Source organism: Balaenoptera musculus, chromosome 6 (assembly GCF_009873245.2).
Source record: "Balaenoptera musculus isolate JJ_BM4_2016_0621 chromosome 6, mBalMus1.pri.v3, whole genome shotgun sequence".
NCBI classification, from domain to species: Eukaryota; Metazoa; Chordata; class Mammalia; order Artiodactyla; family Balaenopteridae; genus Balaenoptera; species Balaenoptera musculus.
Window position 1 is genome coordinate 41,648,399 of NC_045790.1, and position 6,954 is coordinate 41,655,352.

A 6,954-nucleotide genomic window follows, 5' to 3' on the forward strand; every position below is an offset into this window, starting at 1 on the left:
GGGTTTTTTAGTTCAACCGCCCGCTGAGTCTTAGTCCTGCTTACTCTTGAGAGAAACTTGACTCACATATGCTGGCCTTTTATACAAAAATGGATAAAGCCCAAACAGTCTATCTAAGGCTGTCGGAAAAAAGCCACCATGAACAGCTATTTGTGCTGTCACAATGCTTTCCCAGAGTACTATAGCCATGTAATGGGCCCCAGCTATGCAGTCTTACATGATGTCCTCAGGGTTTTAGATGTGGAATATACTGAGTGTCTCAGAAGCCTATCAGAGTTGTCAATAACCTGTACCTGGAAATTTTCCACATGAAATTTCCCCCAAGAAGTTTCTTAATCTTGCCCCTAATGCCCCAGCTCTATGAATTATTTTTGCCATCTGCTTCTTATATGATTCAAAACACAAGTTATCTATAAAATAACACCTGACACTTAAAAAAAAAACTTGTAGAAAACATTCTATCTCAATTCCAAGGATAGATGTGATTCTTCTTTTTTTTACTGCAACACCCGCCAGGAATTGTCTTAGATTTAACTAGACATTCATTTTTATTTTATTTTTTAATTGAAGTATAGTTGACATACAATATTGTATTAGTTTCAGGTGTACAACATAGTCCTTCAACATTCATATACATTATGAATATTATAATCAACATGATAAGTTTAGAAACCATCTGTCATCATACAAAGTTATTGCAGTATTGTTGACTATACTTCCTATGCTGTATATTATATACCTGTGAGTTATTTATTTTACAATTAGAGTTTGTACCTCTTAATACCCTTTGCCCAACTCCCCACCTTTTACTCCTCTGGCGACCACTGGTTTGTTCTCTATATCTGTGAGTCAGTTTCTGTTTTGTTATATTCATTTGTTTGTTTTAATTTTTAGATCCCACATATACGTGAAATCTTATGGTGTTTGTCTTTGTCTGATTTATTTCACTTAGCATAATACCTCCAGGTCCATCCATGTTGTCGTAAATGGCAAGATTTCATTTTTTTTATGGCTGAGTAATATTCCATTGCATATATATACCACATCTTCTTTATTCATTCATTTATCAATGGACACTTAGGTTGCATCCATATCTTGACTATTATAAATAATGCTGTGATGAGCATAGGGTTGCAGATATCTTTTCAAATTAGTGTTTTTGTTTTCTTTGGATAAATATCCAGCAGTGACATTGCTGGGTTGTTTGGTAGTTCAATTTTAATTTTTTGAGGAGTCTTCATACTGGTTTTCATGGTGGCCACACCAACAGTTCACAAGTGCTCCCTTGTTTCCACATCCTCACCAATACTTGCTATTTCCTGTCTTTTTGATAATAGCCATTCTGACAGTGTGAGGTAATATCTCATGGTGGTTTTAATTTGCATTTCCCTGGTTATTAGTGATGTTGAGCACCTTTTCATGTGTCTGTTTGCCATATGTATGTCTCCCTTGGAAAAATGTCCATTTGAGTCCTCTGCCCATTTTTTAATTGGGTTGTTTGTTTTTTGATGTTGAGTTGTGTGAATTCTTTGTATGTTTTTGATAGTAACACCTTAATGGATATATGATTTGCAAATATCTTCTCCCATTCAGTAGGTTGCCTTTTTGTTTTGTTGCTTGTTTCCTTCACTGTGCAAAATTGATGTTGTCTCATTTGCTTATTTTTGCTTTTGTTGCCTTTGCCTGAGGAGACAGAACCAAAGAGTATTGCTAAGACTGATGTCAAAGAGTGTAGTGCCTAAATTTTCTTCCAGGAGTTCTATGGTTTCAGGTCTTACATTTAATTCTTTAATCCATTTTGAGTTTATTTTTGTATACGATGTAAGAAAGAAGTTCCGTTTCATTCTTTGGCATGTAGGTGTCCAGTTTTCCCAATACCGTTTGTTGAAGAGACTGTCATTTCCCCACTGTATGTTCTTGGCTCCTTCACTGTAAATTAATTGACCATATAAGCATGGGATTATTTCTGGACTCTCTATTCTGTTCAGTTAATCTGTGTGTCTGTTTTGTGCCAAAATCATACTGTTTTGATCACTATAAATTTGTCATGTAGTCTGAAATCAAGGAGCAAGATACCTCTAACTTTGTTCATCTTTTTTAAGATTGCTTTGGCCTTTTGGGGTCTTTTGTGGTTCTATACAAATTTTAAGATCATTTGTTCCAGTTCTATGAAAAATGCCATTGGTATTTTGATAGGAATTGCATTGAATCTGTATGCTTTTGCTTTCGGTAGTATGGATATTTTAACAATATTAAATCTTCTAATTCATGAGCAAGGTATATCTTTCCATTTATTTGTGCTCTCTTTGATTTCTTTCAGCATTATCTTATATTTTTCTGAGTACAGATCTTTCACCTCTTTGGTTAAATTTATTCCTAGGTATTTTATTCTTTTCGATGAAATTGCAAATGGGACTGTTTTCTCAACTTCTTTTTCTGATAGTTTGTTATTAGTGTATAGAAATGCAGTAGATTTCTGTATATTGATTTTATATCCTGCAACTTTACTGAATACATTTATTAGTTATTGTTTAAGCTTTTGGTTTTTGGTGGAATCTTCAGGGTATTCTACATATAGTATCATGTCATCTGCAAATAGTGACAGTTTTACTTCTCTTTTTCCAATCTAGATGCCTTTTATCTCTTTTTCTTGTCTGATTGTTGTGGCTAGGACTTCCAATATTAAGTTGAATAAAAGTGACAATATTGGGCATCCTTGTCTTTTTCCTCATCTTAGATGAAAAACTTTCAGATTTTCACCATTGAGTATGATGTTACCTGTAGATTTTTCATATATGCCCTTTATTATGTTGAGGTATGTTCCCTCTATACCCATTTTGTAGAAAGTTTTTTTTTATCATAAATGGATATTGAATTGGTTGTATGCTTTTTCTGCATCTCGAGATAATCATATAATTTTTGTCCTCTGTTTTGTTAATGTCATGTATCATGTTGATTGAATTGTGGATATTGAACCATCCTTGCATCCCTGGAATAAATCCAACTTGATCATTGTGTAATATCCTTTTAATGTATTGTTGAATTCAGTTTACAAATATTTTGTTGAGGATTTTTGTGTCAGTGTTTATCAGGGATATTGGCTTGTAATTTTCTTTTCTTTTTTTTTTGGTAGTCTTTATCTGGTGATGCTGACCTTATAGATTGAGTTTGGAAGCATTTCTTCCTCTTCAATTTTTGGAATACTTTGAGAAGGATAAGTATTAACTCTTCTTTAAATGTTTGGTAGAATTCACCTGTGAAGCCATCTGATCCTGTATTTTTGTTTTTTGGAGTTTTTTGATTATTAATTCAATTTTATTGTTAAGCATCAGTATGTTCAGATTTTCTATTTCTTCCTGATTCTGTCTTGGAATATTGTATGTTTCTAGATATTTATTCATTTCTTCTAGTTTCTCAAATTTGTTGGCATCTAACTGTTCATAGTAATTACTTATGATCCTTTGTATTCTGTGATATTGGTTGTAACTTATCTTTCATTTCTGATTTTATTTATTTAAGCTGTCTCTTTTTTTCTCAGTGAGTCTGGATATCAATTTTGTTTATTGTTTCAAAGAACCAGCTCTTAGTTTCATTTACCTTTTCTATTGTTCTTTTAGTTTCTATTTTATTTATTTATACTCTGATCTTTATTAATTCCTTCATTCTGTTAACTTTGGGCTTTGTTTATTCTTTGTCTGGTTCCTTCAGACGTAAGGTTACATTTTTTGAGATTTTTGTTGTTTCCTAAGGTAGGACTGTATTGTTACAAACTTCTTTCTTAAAACTGCTTTTGCTGCATCCCATAGATTTTGGAGCATTGTGTTTCCATTTTCATTTGTCTCAAGGTATATTTTTTATTTCCTCTTTCATTTCTTTGTTGACCCATTTGTTGTTTAGTCACCTGTTGTTAACCTCCACTTGTTTGTGTTTTTTTTCTTCATGTAATTGATTTCTAGTTTTATGCCACTCTGGTCAGAAATGATGCTTGGTATGATTCCAATCTTCTTAAACTTATTGAGACTTATTTTGTGGCCTAGTATGTGATCTGTACTGGAGAATGTTCCATGTGTACTTGAAAGGAATGTGTATTCTGCTGTTTAGGGGTAGAATGTTTTATGTATATTTGTTTATCTTATCTAATATGTTGTTTAAGGTCAATAGTTCCTTATTGATGTTCTGTCTAGATGATCTATCCATTGATGTAAGTGGGGTATTAAAGTCCCCTACTGTTATTGTATTTCTGTCAATATCTCCCTTTATGTTTGTTAATATTTTCTTTATGTATTTATGTGCTCCTATGTTGGGTGCATAGACAATTACAAGTGTTACATGCTCTTGATAGATTTATTCCTTTATTGTTAAGTAATGCTTTTCTTTGTCTCTTGTAACAGCCTTTAAGGTCTATTTTGTCTGATATAAGTATTGCTATCCCCGATTTCTTTTCCTTTTCATTTGCATAGAATATATTTTCCCATCCCTTCCTTTTCAGTCCGTGTGTGTCTTTAGATCTGAAGTGAGCTTCTTGTAGGCAGCATATATATTCGTCTTGTTTTTGTATCCATTCAGCCACTCTATGTCTTTTGATTGGAGCATTTACTCCATTTACATTTAAAGTTATCATTGATAGGTATGTACTTATTGCCATTTTGTTAATTGTTTTCTGTTTATTTTTACAGTTCTCTGTTCTTTTTTCCTTTCGTTCTCTTCTCTCATGATTTGATGACTTTCTTTAGTGTTGTATTTGTGTTCCTTTCTCTTTATTTATTTACTTATTTTTGTGTATCTGTTATAGGTTTTTGGTTTGTGATTGACATGTGGTTCATATATTATGACACATATATATAGCAGTCTATTTTAAGTTGTGGTTGCTCAAGTTTGGGTGCATTCTAAAAGCACTATATTTTATTCCTCCGGGCTACCATGTTTATGTTTCTAATGCCATATTTTACATATTTTGTGTATTGCTTAACTAGTTATTTTTGATATAGATAACATTACTACTTTTGTCTTTTAAACTTCATACTAGCTTTATAGGTGGTTGATCCACTACCTTTACTATTTGTTTGCCTTTACCAGTGAGATTCTTTCTTTATCATTTTCTTGTTTCTAGTTATTGCCTTTCGTTTCCATTTAAAGAAATCCCTTTAACATTTCTTTCAAGGATGGTTTAGTAGTAATGAACTCCTTTAGCTTTTGCCTGTCTGGGAAAACTCTTTATCTCTCTTTCAATTCTGAATGATAACCTTGATGGGTAGAGTATTCTTGGTTGTACGTTTTTTCCTTTCAGTACTTTGAATATATTGTGTCAGTTTCTTCTGGCCTATAAAGTTTCTGCTGAAAAATTGGCTGGAAGTCTTATGGATATTTTCTTGTATATAATTAGATGTTTTTCTCTTATTATTTTTAAGATTCTCTCTTTAACTTTTGACATTTTTATTATCATGTGTCTTAGTATCTTCATCTTTTGGGGACTCTCTGTGATTCCCGGACTTGTATATCTGTTTCCTTCACCAAGTTATGAAAGTTTTCAGTCATTATTTCTTCAAATACCTTTTCTGTCCCTTTCTTTCTCTCTTCTCCTTCTGGATCCCTATAATGTGAATGTTAGGAAACAGTGTTGTTCCAGAAGTCCCTTAAACTATCCTCATTTTTAAAAATTATTTTTTCTTTTTACTATTCCAATTCTGTGATTTTCACTACCCTGCCTTCAAGATTGCTGATCCATTTTTCTGCAACCTCTACTTTGCTGTTGATTACCTCTAGTGTATTTTATTATTTCAGTTATTGTATTTTCCAGTTCTGCTTGGTTCTTTTTATATTTTCTATCTCTTTGTTGGAGTTCTCATTGAGTTCATCCATTCTTCCCCCAAGTTTGGTTAGTATCTTTATAACTATAACTTTGAACTCTTTATCTGGTAAATTGCTGATCTCCATTTTGTTTAGTTCTTTTTCTTAGGTTTTGTCTTGTTCTTTCATTTAGAAGGTATTTGTCTCTTCATTTTACCTAACTCTATGCATTAGGTTTATCAGCCACATCTCCCAGTTTTGAAAGAATGAGTTTGTGTAGAAGTTGTCCTCTGGGCCCAGTGATACACTCCTCCTTGGTCTCCAGAGCCAGGATCTCCAGGGATATTCCTTGTGTGGGCTGCATGTGTCCTCCTGTTAAGGTTTGGCTGTGAGGGCTATGTGCATGCTGGTTGGCCTAGCTTCTGGCCCAGATATCTGCAAGACCTGGCCATGACTACTGCAGGTGTGCTGATGTACAGGGGTGATTCCCAGCATGACTGGCTGTGAGACTTGGCCAAGACTGCTATGGGCATGCTGGTGTGCCAGTCTGGTCCCCCAGAGTGAGAGCCACTTTGGAGGTGTTGCCTGGGGCAGGCAGCTTGGCTGGAGGCTGGTCCTCAGGGAAATGCTTGGGTGGGGTGCACAGTGTTAGCTAGGGTGATGGAGAGTGACAGAAATGGCACCTGCCAGCACTGGGCCAGCTAGGTGGAAGGAAAGTTTTAAAAAATGGTACCCACCAGTGCTACTGTCCCTGCAGAAATTTCCACCAGATCCCTTCCCCTCTGGGGGAAATTAGTCAGTGAATCTCCTTCATGTAAGGCCTAGGTGTCAAACTGCTGCCTTGTACTGGGACTTGGAGTGAGTGAGTTTACACATGAGACTTTCAAGAGTGGAATCTGGTTTCCCACAGCCCTCCGGCCCTCTTGAACATAAGTCCCTCTGTTTTTCAGAGACAGACATTATGGGGGCTCATGTTCCCAGTACAGGTCCCCTGGGCTGGGGAGCCATATGTGGGCCTTGGACCTCTTGCTCCTCAGGAGGGACCTCGGTGGTTGTGATATCGCTCCTGCTTGTGGGTCACTGCAAGTTGGGGGGGGCTGTTCTGATTAGACTGTGACTCTGCCCCTCTTACCCATGTCAGTGTGGCCTTTTCTTTATATCCTTGGT